Source organism: Pelodiscus sinensis, chromosome 7 (assembly GCF_049634645.1).
Source record: "Pelodiscus sinensis isolate JC-2024 chromosome 7, ASM4963464v1, whole genome shotgun sequence".
Classification (NCBI taxonomy): domain Eukaryota; kingdom Metazoa; phylum Chordata; order Testudines; family Trionychidae; genus Pelodiscus; species Pelodiscus sinensis.
This window is the reverse complement of record NC_134717.1, coordinates 64362921-64375923: the sequence shown is the minus strand read 5'-3', so window position 1 is coordinate 64375923 and position 13003 is coordinate 64362921. Positions and strand designations below refer to the sequence as shown.

At 50.2% G+C, this 13003-nt stretch overlaps 1 long non-coding RNA gene across 9 annotated transcripts in view; it reads right to left on the bottom strand.

Annotated features, from left to right (window-relative positions):
- The window catches only part of LOC112545888 (uncharacterized), a 187511-nt gene that overhangs the window by 74986 nt on the left and 99522 nt on the right, over positions 1-13003 (bottom strand). For 6 of the 9 annotated variants that reach the window (XR_012905340.1, XR_012905339.1, XR_012905338.1 and 3 more), the window contains one exon: positions 6479-6557. The exons of 1 other annotated variant lie outside the window; for it this stretch is intronic. This is a non-coding gene — a long non-coding RNA (uncharacterized LOC112545888). Of the gene's footprint in view, positions 1-1301; positions 1491-6478; positions 6558-13003 lie in introns of all 9 variants that reach the window. 2 more of the 9 variants (XR_012905341.1, XR_012905345.1) reach the window with 1 other exon arrangement.

Sequence of the window (13003 nt, the reverse complement as noted above, 5' to 3'; positions counted from 1 at the left end):
CCAATCTGCCCACAGCTTTCTTGTGTGCCTGTGGGCAAGTCATTTAACTGCTCAATGCCTCAGTTTCCCCATTGTAATATAGGGAGAATACAACTGGTTGGAAACTCTTCAGTCACTTTTCGGGGGAGGGGGAGGAGAGTGTCAGGTAATGCCAATTTGCTGAAACCACAACTTTTCGCCATACCGTAGGATAACCTGAAATTGTCTCAGCCACAGACGGGTTGGAAATGGGGTTGGGGGAGAGAGAGAGACAAGTCAACAGTGCCATGATAAAGGTACTTAGCTGGGACACGAGAGACCCAGAGGAATATTCCCTGCTCCGACGCAGGCACAGTAAGGACACGCACAGAAGCATCATTCTCCATGGTACGGAGTGCCCAGGACATCACAAATGTTGGCGGGGAGGAGGGGGGGTGTCTTTTAGTCTGTGGACGGGACCTGCCAACTATCAAGCTCCCTCTTTCTCCTGTTTTGACAAAACTTTTCCAGAGGTCTTGATTTCGTTCGGCACTGGAATGAACTCTATGGAGCTTTCTGGGTCTCTGGCCAGCCTCGGGGCCAGCCATCCTTCTCTCCTCCCTTTTGGCTGCAAGATCTCTGGAGCAGGGATAACAGGCTGCCTGCTTTTGCGGATGGCTCTGTTACTGAAGTGCTGCATACTCCCAATCACCTGCATAGAGGAAGGGGATGTGGATTTTGTGTGGTCCATCGGAGTTCAAATCGGCAAGACGGCAGGAGCCATTGAGCACAGGGGTAGCCTCCCGCAGTACCCGGGATAAGGTTGGCTAGCTATTTGTATTGGTTGTACTGCGGTGTTCTGAGGCACCCCATGTGCTAAGCATGGTAAATACACACAACAAGGGAGAGTCCCTTCCCCAAAAGATCTTGCCGCCTACGCAAACCTTATCCCCATTTGACTGCTGGGGCGTTGAGCCACAGGTCCCAGAGGGAGTGTGGTAGAGACACGGGTCTCCTGATTGCCTTACCACATGGCTGTTTTTAGATCGAGCAGCTGCAGGGTCCGCTCACAGGGGTAGGAGCCAAATCACCCCAAAACAGTGGCTCTCTGTGTGTGTTCCTTGTGCCACATTGTTTTGGAAAGGTTGATAGGGAGATTTGGAATCGGGAAGGTATTCCCTTTTAGACGGCAACAGTTCAGAGTTGGATGAAAAAAAGTTGACTGTAAACTACTCGATATAGAGGGGATGGCAAAGACGAGATGGGAAATACCCTTTAATTTCAACCTCTGTGTAGCCAATGTGGCCCAAAGCTGGATTTGTGCAATTTGCCGACGCTCTTACCAGTTGCTTTCCACAGTGAGGTCAGTGGCTGCAGATCCCAGTCTAAGGTCCGAGATTAGATGGGTATTCTGTTTGCAGCAGGAATATTGGGTTTTCTTTTGTGCTTGTCTTTGGCCGTCTCAAGATCAGTTGTCTGACCAGCTGCTCCCAGATGTTTACTCAGCGGGGACATGCGGCTTTCCTTTGACTCTGTGCACAACAGAATTTGCTGTCAATACACACACCAACATCGGTGCTTTCTTTCGTTTCATTTGTCTCTGAATCTGGGCTGTACTAGTGTACTTCCATCGACATTAATGGGCTTACGCCTGCGAGAACTTGGCCCATTTCTTCATGCAAAGTAAAGAACTGAAGTTAGTATCCTCTAGCCGGTGGTGCGCCTGAGACTGGACCAATTCCTGAATTCTGCTCCGGCACCATCGGGCACCCCAGGCACATGGTTACCTGAGCTCTTTACAAGGAGTGGAAGGCTGGGCCCCTTGTCTCAGAAGACGACTGAACATTGATCATTACAGAAAGAAGCAAGAGTTCCCTGTAGGACAACCAATAAAGTTACTGTTGTGGGATGAACTCCCACCTCTCGGCTTTAAGACGGGGGCTTCCCCAGGCTTCACCTGGGTCAAAGGACTCTACGAACCAATGTGGTTCCAGGGCCCAGTGCTCAGCTCATGGCACTGGCAGAGCTCCGTGGAAATTCATCAACCTTCAAGTGCTCCTCCGCAGAAGTGGCGCCGTCCCAGGGGACAGACCTAGAAGTCCGGCCCCTTCGGGATAGAAACACTATTGGGGGCAGACGCAGGCTTGTGGCTGCCTGCTGAGTGCTGTCATGGCAACGAAGGTCCTTAGCTTCCAGGAAGAAGGATGCAAACCCCCCCCCCCAAAAATCCAGTCAGCCTTGCTGAAGTATTTCTGTAATTGCTGCTTGGTCCATAGGGGGCGGGTGCAGAAGGCATGATGGGACAGGGCAGTCTTTTAGGAAGAGCTCCACAGTTCACGTAGGAACCAGTTTGTCCCCCATGCATGTCAGTGAAACCTCTCGCCCGCAACACAGATGTATCAAGTGATCGGTGTGTTACATAAAGGCCTCGCCTGACTCCCGGGGTGCTTGACCACTGATTTCACTATGGCCAGTGGTGCACTCAATGGACTTTGAAGAGGCCAAGGAGGGGCAGGGCTTGAGGGAAGAGGTGGACGGTGTGTGGGGCCTGGGGCAGTGGGGAATTGAGCCCCTCTCGGCTAGTAGGGAAGTTGGTACCTCTGGGGCCCAGGTTCCCAAAGGGGCCATTCCCATAGGATAAATACTGGCCACTAATAGAGACTGTCAGAGCAGAGGCGGGACATGTGTTGAACGGAGCGTATCCAGAGGGCTCTCAGCTCGTGTCCCTCTATGCAAGGCCTGTGTGCTGGGGCTGCCCCTCTCTGAACGCTTGCTCTTCTTCCATTAAGTGATTTCATGCCTTCTGCCGTGCGCCAGACCAGCTGGCCGCCGGGCCCCTCTTGACCACTTGCCTGTGAACAGTCTTTTGATGGCCTGACGCTGGGCCCCAGCTGTCTCCCTGGAAAGCCACTTACTTAGAGGCCTGGATGTGGATTTAGGTGCCAACCTGCCTTAGCTTTAGTCCCCACCCCTCCCTTCAAAGCCTGAGCCCACCGGGCTCCCAGGACGAGAGGCGTGGGCACCACAGGAGCACCACAGGAGGGGACTGGAATTGCCCCCTGCTAGTAACCCGAGTGCCACGCCAGAGGGGCCAAGGAAGCGTTCAAGGACGCCGAGAGAGGCAGAACTCCAGACGGAAGAGTGGCAGCCCAGCCCATGTCCAACCAGAGCTGCACCCCAGAAATCAATTTCTCATTCTGTTCTGGCATTTGACTAGGCCAATTATTTTGCTCGCCCTGGAGGCCCATCGAAGGCAGCCAAGGAAAAGCTCCCTTAAGTACTAAAGCAGACCAAGTGAGGAAAACCCCTGGGAGCTATACGGGGGGGAGAGACTGGCAGGCAATTTTGTTTTCAAAATCTGCCCCAAGGCTTTTCCTTTCTGAGCCCAGCGAAGGAATGATTCCAACTCCAGACGTCCCCGCTCCACACCAATTTCACGGGAACTATTTCTCCCCCTCGGGGCGGGAAGCAGGCAGCAGGCGTGCAGATTTCAAGGAGAAAGGAAAAGGATTTTAGTCCCTGTCCTTGGCCGCACGCGAGGGACAATGTCTCCTGGCTTCCAGCACAGAAGGTGAAAGAATGCAAATGCGGAAACATGGTTCAGTTTGTCCCGATTGTCTCCCTGCCGGCCATTGGTATTTTATTTGGCTAATCAATTCATTCTTGGCGCGCATTCGTTTGCCATGCAATTTAACCCCAGAGTTTGCCATTGCATGAATGTGTGTGCTGTCCTTTCCATCCAAGGGCAGCTTACAGTTAGACTCAGAGACCGGGGTGGGGGGCCGCGTTAACCCCTCAGTGCCCTTTCCCCTGCGGCCAGGGGGCCATGCACGCCCAGGCGTGGTCCGCCCAGGTGGCCCCAGGCTGTGCGCCAGCGGTGGTGGCTGGGCAACGCATGCACCATGTGCCCGCCCTGGGGGCAGGCTCGCGCATGCGCCGTGTGCCCAGAGGCAGGCCCACGCACCCTAGGGGCGGCCCCACGCATGTACCATGTGCCCGGGGCGGCGCCGCCCACCTGGGGCCTGGGCCACCAAAAGAGCTCAGGTCGGCCCAGCATCCAACCCAGCAGAAAATTCCTTCCTGACCATCAATATAATGATCAGTTAGACCCTGAGCACATGGGCAAGGCCCACAAGCCAGATACCCGGAAAAGGATTCTCTATTAATTCTGAGCCCTCCCCGTCGAGTATCCCACCACTGGCTATTTGCTGGAGATATTTGCTACTAGTAGATGCGTAGCAGTGACGTGCAATTATATGGCTTCCTGTCATGTCACATCCCCTTCTGTCAAGCTCTGTCGCAAAGCCACTTAGCTTTTTGGCTCCACTTCTCCCTGTGGGCGGCGGTTAGAAACCTTCGTCTAATTTCAAGATTACATTGATGGAGGGCCAGGCTACAGCTCTGCGTTCTTGGGGTCACACTGGTGTTTAAATAGTGCCTCTCGCTCACTGGTATGGATGTCTCTCAGATATTTACAGAGAGCAATCTTATCCCCTCTGCCATCGTCTGGTTAGGCTCTACGAGCCAAGTTCTCCCAGTCTCCTTTCATAAGGGAGAGACTCCACTTCCACGAGCCCTTCTCTGCAACTGATCAAGACTGTATTCCTCGTTCTTAAGCACGGGAGACCAGAACCACACACCGGGCATCAGAGAAGGTCTCACTATAGCCAGGAGTAATGACAACAGCACTTCTCATTCTCTCCCGGAAACACCTCCCCTATCCGAGGCTCACCTTAGCCACAGCACATTGGCAGGTTAAAATCCCCTTGTGACTGACCAACATACCCAGATCTTTTCCTGTGGCATGCCCAACTGATACCAACTTGGAACAAAAATTCTTCTTGTTAGTCCCTAGAAGCATGATCTTGCACTATTGAATTGTGCCCCATTTCCATTACTCCAGTTTCTAAAGCCCTCCAGATCTTCTTGTATGATATTTGAGTCCTCCTTTGTACTGGCAATGCCTCCCAACTGTGTCAGCTTTTATTAGCACACTCCCACTTTTTCTGCCAAGGCCATTAATAAAAATGTTAGCCTGATCACTGAGGAACTCCACTGCAGGTTGAACCTCTCTAGGCCGGCACTCACTGCTCTGACAACATCCATGATCCAGCAGGATTTGAGTTAGCCACCTAGCATGAGTGTGGCCAAGTTTCCTGTAGCCCCGTAAAGTTTGTTCACAGCTGCCAGTCCTGGCTCTCAGGGTTGTGTGCTGTGATTTAGCTCTAATTTACTCTCAATGTCTTCTAAGAGCCCAGTGAGCAGTGGAAGCGTTGGCAATGCTGCTAGACACTATTGACCTCCTCTGGTCCGGCAATTTCTCTGGTTCGGCACCGGCCAGGTCCTGATGGTGCCAGACTAGAAAGGTTCAACCTGTAGTAACCTCCCTCCAGTTGGACAGGCCACCTTTCAGAATGACCCATTATAGTTTCCCCTTCACCCAGTCCCATACCCACTGTTTTGTATTATTTCCCCTCTTCTGCAATTTAACTAATGATTCCCCATGTGGAACTGTGTCACGTGACTTACTGACGTCCAGGTAGATGAGCAGGAGCGGCTCAAGGCCGGCTGTGGTAGCTGGTGCCCCAGGCGGAAGGCGCGATTGGCGCCCCCGCCTGCACGGCCGTCAATGGCCGTGATGTAATCACGGGGCACCCCGTGACGTCATCATTGGGCGCCCGCGCCGGCGGTGCCCTAGGCAACCGCCTAGTTTGCCTAAGCTCATGGGCCGCTCCTGGAGATGAGCTTTACTGCAATTCCTTTGTCTAGAAATCAGCTGTCTTCTCAGGTCTGGCATGATTCGCCCTTTGTAAAACCATGTTGTATTGTATCCGAGTTACCATTTACCTCTATGTCCTTAACGACTCTCTGTTTAAAAATGTGCTCTGAGAACTTGCATACAACTGAGGTCAAACTAACGGCCTGTTGTTTCCTAGACCACTTGCCTTCCCCTTTCTTAAAAATAGCTACAATGGCAACAATTCTCCAGCTAGAGGGCATGAACCTCCAGAATTTACCAATTCCTTACAAATCTGAGTTATTGGGCTTATTGCTTCATGAGCCAGTTTCTCTAATATTCTTGGATGGAGATTTCCTAGGCCTCTGGACTTGGTCCCATTAAACTGTTTGAGTGTGACTTCTGCTGCAGGTGTGGTCATTTCTGCTTCCATATCCTTGTTGCCATTAGCCACCCAGCCTTTGTCCCCAGGTTCCTCATGATGCTAATTAAAATTGAGCCTAAGTATTTGGTTAGGTGTTGGGGCAGGGTCTAGATTTTCTTTGATATCCAACCCATCCTCAGAACTTAGTAGCACCATTTCTTTCCTTGCGGTTTTTACTTTTCCTTGTTTTCTTTTCTTTTTTATATGGCTACAGAACCTTTCACTGTTGCTTTTCATTTCCTTTGCAGGACCCCACTTTACTTGGCTTTTGGCAGCTCTCACATTGGTTTCCCAGAGGCAGCCTTCCTGGCAGATCCCGCCCATCTTTCATTCCTTTTAGGCACTCTGCTGTCTCTTACCTGCCGGAGATGCTGGGGACCTATTGCTGCAATGGGTATGCTGTGGGGTGACCTATTATTTCAGTCAAGAAGTCTCTCCCTGTAACAAAAGAGAAAACGGTATACAATGGGCTATTATAGGTAAGACTCATACTATTAGCTTCAGGAACTCTAAGCACAAGTGTAGTTAAGCTAAGTTCAGGGCCCTATAAGGGGGATCAGAACATCTTCCAGATGAGGAGAGGTTAAAAAACCTTGGAACTATTTAGCTTAAAAAAAAAAAAGAGAGATGTCTAAACAGGGGTGCGGGGTGTGTATGACAGGGAATATGATAGAGGTCTAAACAATAGTGAATGGTGTTGCGAAATTGAGTAAGGAAGTGTCATTTACTCCTTCCCATAACACAAGAACCAGGGGTCACACAATGAAATGAATAGGCAGCAGGTTTAAAGCAACCATAAGGAAGTACTTCTACACACAACATGCAGTCAGCATGTTGAACGCATTGCCAGAGGAGGCGGGGAAGGCCATACGTGTAACCAGGGATGTTCGTGGAGGATAGGTCCAGCAATGGCTATTTGCTAAGATGCCAGGGACACAACCCTGTTGATTACCCCGTTCTGTTCATTTCCTCGGAGGCATCTGGCACGAGCCAGTGTCAGACGACAGGCGGCTGGACCTTTAATCTGACTTGGCCTGGCCAGTTTTATGTAAACGCCCTGTCTCAATCTGCCACACTAAAGCGGAGCAAGGCAGTATTGTCCTCGCCGGCTGAGCAGAGACACTGAGATGCAAAATGCAGGACAATGTAGCATTTTAAAGACTAACAAGATGGTTTATTAGATGATGAGCTTTCGTGGGCCAGACTCACTTCCTCAGATCAAATAGTGGAAGAAAATAGTCACAACCATATATACCAAAGGATACAATTAAAAAAAATGAACACATATGAAAAGGACAAATCACATTTCAGAACAGGAGGGGGATGCAGTGGGGGGGGAAGGAAGGAAGGTAAGTGTCTCTGAATTGATGATATTAGAGGTGGGGAGAGTGGGATGTCTGTAAGCTAATGGTATTAGAGGTGATAATTGGGGAAGCTATCTTGGTAATGGGTAAGATAGTTTGAGTGTTTGTTCATTCCTTCTCGGAGAGTGTCGAATTTTAACATGAATGACAGTTCAGAGGATTCCCTTTCAAGTGCAGATGTAAAAGGTCTTTGTAGCAGAATGCAGGTGGTTAAGTCATTGAGGGTATGTCTACACTACCCTCCTAGTTCGAACTAGGAGGGTAATGTATGCATACCGCACTTGCTAATGAAGCCCGGGATTTGAATTTCCCGGGCTTCATTAGCATAAGCGGGGAGCCGCCATTTTTAAATCCCCGCTGCTTCGAACCCCGTGTAGCGCGGCTACACGGGGCTCGAACTAGGTAGTTCGGACTAGGGTGCCTATTCCGAACTACCGGTACACCTCGTTTCACGAGGAGTACCGGTAGTTCGGAATAGGACCCTAGTCCGAACTACCTAGTTCGAGCCCCGTGTAGCCGCGCTACACGGGGTTCGAAGCAGCGGGGATTTAAAAATGGCGGCTCCCCGCTTATGCTAATGAAGCCCGGGAAATTCAAATCCCGGGCTTCATTAGCAAGTGCGGTATGCATACATTACCCCGCTAGTTCGAACTAGCGGGGTAGTGTAGACATACCCTGAGAGAGTGTCCTTTCTGGTTAAAATGGCAAGAAACTGTTTTTTCTTTGTGATCTTGTCTGATATCTGTTTTGTGGGCATTAATCCTTTGGCGAAGTGTCTGAGATGTTTGTCCAATGTACATAGCAGACGGACACTTTTGGCACGATAGCATAAATTATATTTCTGGATGCGCAGGAATATGTGTTCTTGATCTTATAACTCACTTGGTTAGGTCCAATAATGGTATCAGCAGAATGAATATGTGGACAAAGCTGGCAACGGGGTTTGTTGCAAGGGAAGGTACCAGGGTTGGTATTAGTGTGGTATGTCCTGTGGTTGTTGGTAAGAATCATCTTGAGGTTAGGTGGTTGTCTATAGGAGACTATGGGTCTGTGTCCCAGAGCCTCTTGGAGTATGGTATCCTGTTCCAGTATAGGCTGTAGTTTCTTGATAATGTGTTGGACAGGTTTAAGTTGGGGGCTGTAGGTGATGACAAGTGGTGTTCTATTGTTGGTTTTCTTGGGTCTGTCTTGAAGTAGATGGTTTCTGGGTATTCGTCTGGCTCTTTCAATTTGCTTTTTTATTTCTCCGGGTGGGTAGTTGAGGTTTATAAATGCTTGGTAGAGATCCTTAAGCTTCTGGTCTCTGTCGGTGGGATTAGAGCAGATGCGGTTGTATCGAAGGGCTTGGCTATAGATGATGGATCGTATGGTGTGTGCTGGATGGGAGCTGGAAGCATGTAGGTAACTGTATGAGTCGGTGGGTTTTCTGTAGAGAGTGGTGTCTAATTTTCCATTGTTGATTTGTACTGTGGTGTCCAGGAAGTGGATCTCTCGTGTAGAATGGTCCAGGCTGAGGTTGATGGTGGGGTGTAGGTTGTTGAAATCTCTGTGGAATATCTCCAGTGTTTCTTGGCCATGCGTCCAGATCATAAAGATGTCATCGATGTACCGTAGGTAGAGAACGGGTGAAAGGGGACGGGAGTTGAGGAAACGTTGTTCTAGGTCAGCCATAAAGATGTTAGCATACTGTGGGGCCATGCGTGTACCCATGGCTGTGCCGCTGCTCTGGAGGTATAAGTTGTTCTCAAACTGGAAATAATTGTGGGTGAGAACAAAGTTACATAGGTCTGCTATCAGGTTGGCAGTGGTGTCCTCTGGGATAGTGTTTCTAATTGCTTGTAATCCGTCTTCATGTGGGATGTTGGTATATAGAGCTTCTACATCCATGGTGGCAAGGATGGTGTTATTGGGGAGGTTATCGATGTTTTGTAGTTTCCTTAGGAAGTCAGTAGTGTCTCGGAGATAGCTGGGGGTGTTGGTTGCGAAGGGTTTGAGAAGAGAGTCTACATAACTGGATAGACCAGTAGTGAGCGTGCCAATAACCAGAGATGATGGGACATCCGGGGTGCCCAGGTTTATGGATCTTGGGAAGCAGATAGAACAATCCTGGTCGGGGGTCAGAAGGTGTTTCTGTGTGGATTTGTTCCCGAGTAGCTGTGGGGAGGTTTTTAAGGAGACAGTGTAGTTTCTTTTGGTATTCCAAGGTGGGATCAGAGGGGAGAGGTTTGTAAAATGTGGTATTCGAGAGTTGTCTGGTTGCCTCCTGGTTATAGTCGGCCTTATTCATAATGACCACAGCACCCCCTTTGTCAGCTGGTTTGATTATAATGTCCAGGTTGTTTTTGAGACTCTAGATGGCATGGTATTCAGCGCGGCTAAGATTGTGTGTCGCTTGTTGTCGTTTGCGAATAATGTCAGTCTGTGCGTTGTTGCGGAAGCTTTGTATATAGAAATCCAGATTGTAATTCCGACCGTCAGGGGGAGTCCATATAGAATTATTTTTCCTTTGGTGCTGATAGGGGGGATCTGGTAGGTCAGATTGATGTTCATTGGGGGTTTGGAAATATTCTCGGAGGCGGCGAAAAAAAGCCTCAAGGTCACCACAAAATTGTATCCAGTTTGTGGGGGACGTGGGGCAGAAAGAGATGCAGAGAGAGAAGGGAGACCACCCTGCACTCGGGGAAGTCTGTGGTCTAGTTGTGATGGTGACTCAGTTCTCCGGAAGCACTAACCAATCTGTCCGCCTCAGCCTTCATTTTTCAAACTGTGTGAAATGTTCCCATCAAATCTTGAAACCATCAAAACACTGCCTGCCATGGGGCTTGCACACACAATGAAACTGAACCAAATGAGGTGTTTAGATTTCAAAGATGTTGAAAACACTAAATTCTTTGAAGCCAGGCCCACACCTTCCTCTCCTGCACAGGGCAGAGTATTTTCTCCATATGTCACTAAAAGCAGACTCTGACTCCATCCCGGCTCATGACAAGTACATTCAATTCATGCGCATTTGTACAATGGTAGGCGGAAGAATGCTTGTTCGGTTTATTTTGCTTTCCCCATGAGCTGCCTGTCAGTTATTTGACAGTAAGGGTTCTAGTGAAAAATGCAGATTTGGTGACGCTGAAACATTTTGTGAGTGTTTGTCGAATTGTTTTGCTCAACCCCCCCCTTCCCTCGCAAAGAAAATATATGAAAAAAAAATCCCCAGACAATTCAGTTTGATATTTTCTAAATGAAACATTTCATTTTCCATTTCAAACGGTGAAAACTTCAACTTCGACCACAAGGTCGAAACAAAAATGTTTCATTCAGCCTGAAATTATTCCTCCTGCTCCCAACTTTTGGATTTGCCAAACACGATGAAAAGTTTCTTTTTTTGTTTGACCCTAACTAATGTGTTTGGAACAGCCAGTGAACCAAACTCATCCATTATTTGCCCACTTCTAACTGACCAGCTAAGCACGAAGGTGAAGACACTGGAGCCAGGATGTCCAGGGTCAGTCCCAGGCTAACCTTGGACAAACCACTGAATCTCTCTTAGTACTTCCTGCGTTCCAACTCTTTTTCCATCCTGTCTCTTTAAATTATGAACTCTTGGCACAAAGACGGCCTCTGACAATGTATTTGTACAGCAGTCAGGGCAGTGAGGCCTGGATCTCATTTGGGGCATGACTGATATAATTTTGCAGTGAAATCAACCAGTGCAATTAATAATATGGTGGTGAACAAGACTCTACACCAGAGTTACTCAACTTTGGAAGCTCCAGGGGCTACACTGACACTCACAGCACATGCCGAGGGCTGCAACTTAAGTGTTGTTACATATACATGCAAATATATGCAAATAGCTTTTCACACTGACCGGCAAGAATTCAAAGATTAAGGCAAGACTACACAACGCACAGGCCCCATTTAAGTCAGTCTGCTGATATTAATACAATGCAACATTTACCTGATTTCCACTCGTATGGCAGCACTTTTACTGAGCAATGACAGTCCAGGGATTTACCTACTAAACAGCCTATCAACAGGAGACCATTCTATCGACAACGTCTTTGTTTTGGCTCCCACCTGCAGGCCACAAACAAACAGGCTGGGGGCCGTATGTGGCCCGTGTGTTGAGTAGCCATGCTCTATATCCAAGGAATTTCAGCGTGAGCAGTCACAGTACAGCAGCAGAGCAGGCTAAAGCCTTTTTGCGAGTAACTGGTACGGGCGCAATAGCCCTTTTGGCACACGCATTTCCTCTCCACACGCCAAAACATGGCTACTACCGCCAGGCCACTCTGGAAAGCACAGTGTAGTAGGAACCTGGTAAACCAATAACCGTTGAACCACAGCTCTGTTTTTCCAGCCACACCAGTCCCTTCAGAGGGCCATGCTGTTCAATGCAATAGTTGATGGCCCGTATTCATTTATCCTCTGTCAATTCCATCCCGCTTTCCTGTGTGGTGGGAGCGGATCCTTTCCCAGGTGTATTCCTGCCTATGAGCGACACCTATGAATGGGCTTTGCCCAGTTCCTGTCTCCCCCGGAAACCTAGCGAGCTGGGGGATGTGTGGGCAGGGGCTCGCCTGGTTCATTGCTCCCGATTTCTCCAGCTGCACGCTGCACCTGCTCTCCCCCTTTGCATTGGCCCGGATTCCCGGCGGCACAGCTCCCACAGAGCAGTGTTGTCCATGTGTGGGTCCTGGAAGTTGCCAGCAGCAGGGGCATGGGGCTCCCCACGCTACCCTGGCCCGGAGCGCCAGCTCCGTACTCCCATTGGCCAGAAACCAGCCGACAGGAGCTGGGGAGGGCCAGTACCTGCAGGGGAGAGCCATGTGCAGCTGCTCACATGCCTCCGCCTAGGAGCCGGACCCGTTGCCGGCCACTTCTGGGGCCCAGCGCTGTCCTATGCCAAGACAAGCAGGAGGCTGCCTTCGCACCCTGCTGGCAAGAAGCCATAGGAGGTAAGCCAATGCCGTAACCCTGCTCCCCCCAAACCCAGAGTCTCCTGCACCCTAAATCCCTCATCCACGCTCCATCTCATAGCCTACCTCTCCAGCCCCAACCAAGTCCTGCACTCCGATCCCCTGCCCAAGCCCAGAGATCCTCCCACACCATGAACCCCCCAGCCCCACCTCATGCCCTCCCCTTCGCACCCCAGCATTATAAACACAGCCTGGCAGCAGCTCCCTCCCTGCCCCGCTCGCCAGCACATGGCGCACACACCCCTTGCCTGGGCCAAGGCCGCTGGTTGCTCACACACGCAATGACCAAAGTACCACACTGGCAGCTGCTAGTCATCCCTCTGTGCTAAGAGCGCTGAGTCACCTCAGACCAGGCCAGTGCGCCCACGGGCGAAGGCAGCCGAACGCTCAGTCACTGCTCTCTCTGCGAAGGGCTGCCACTCAGCCAGGGCGCCATTCCACATCCACACTGCCCTGACCTGGGGCTGGGCTTTCCCAAGAGAGTTAGGCACCCAAGTGTGACAGTCGGGCACCTGCTTCCTCTAGACTTCACCCCCACTGTCTG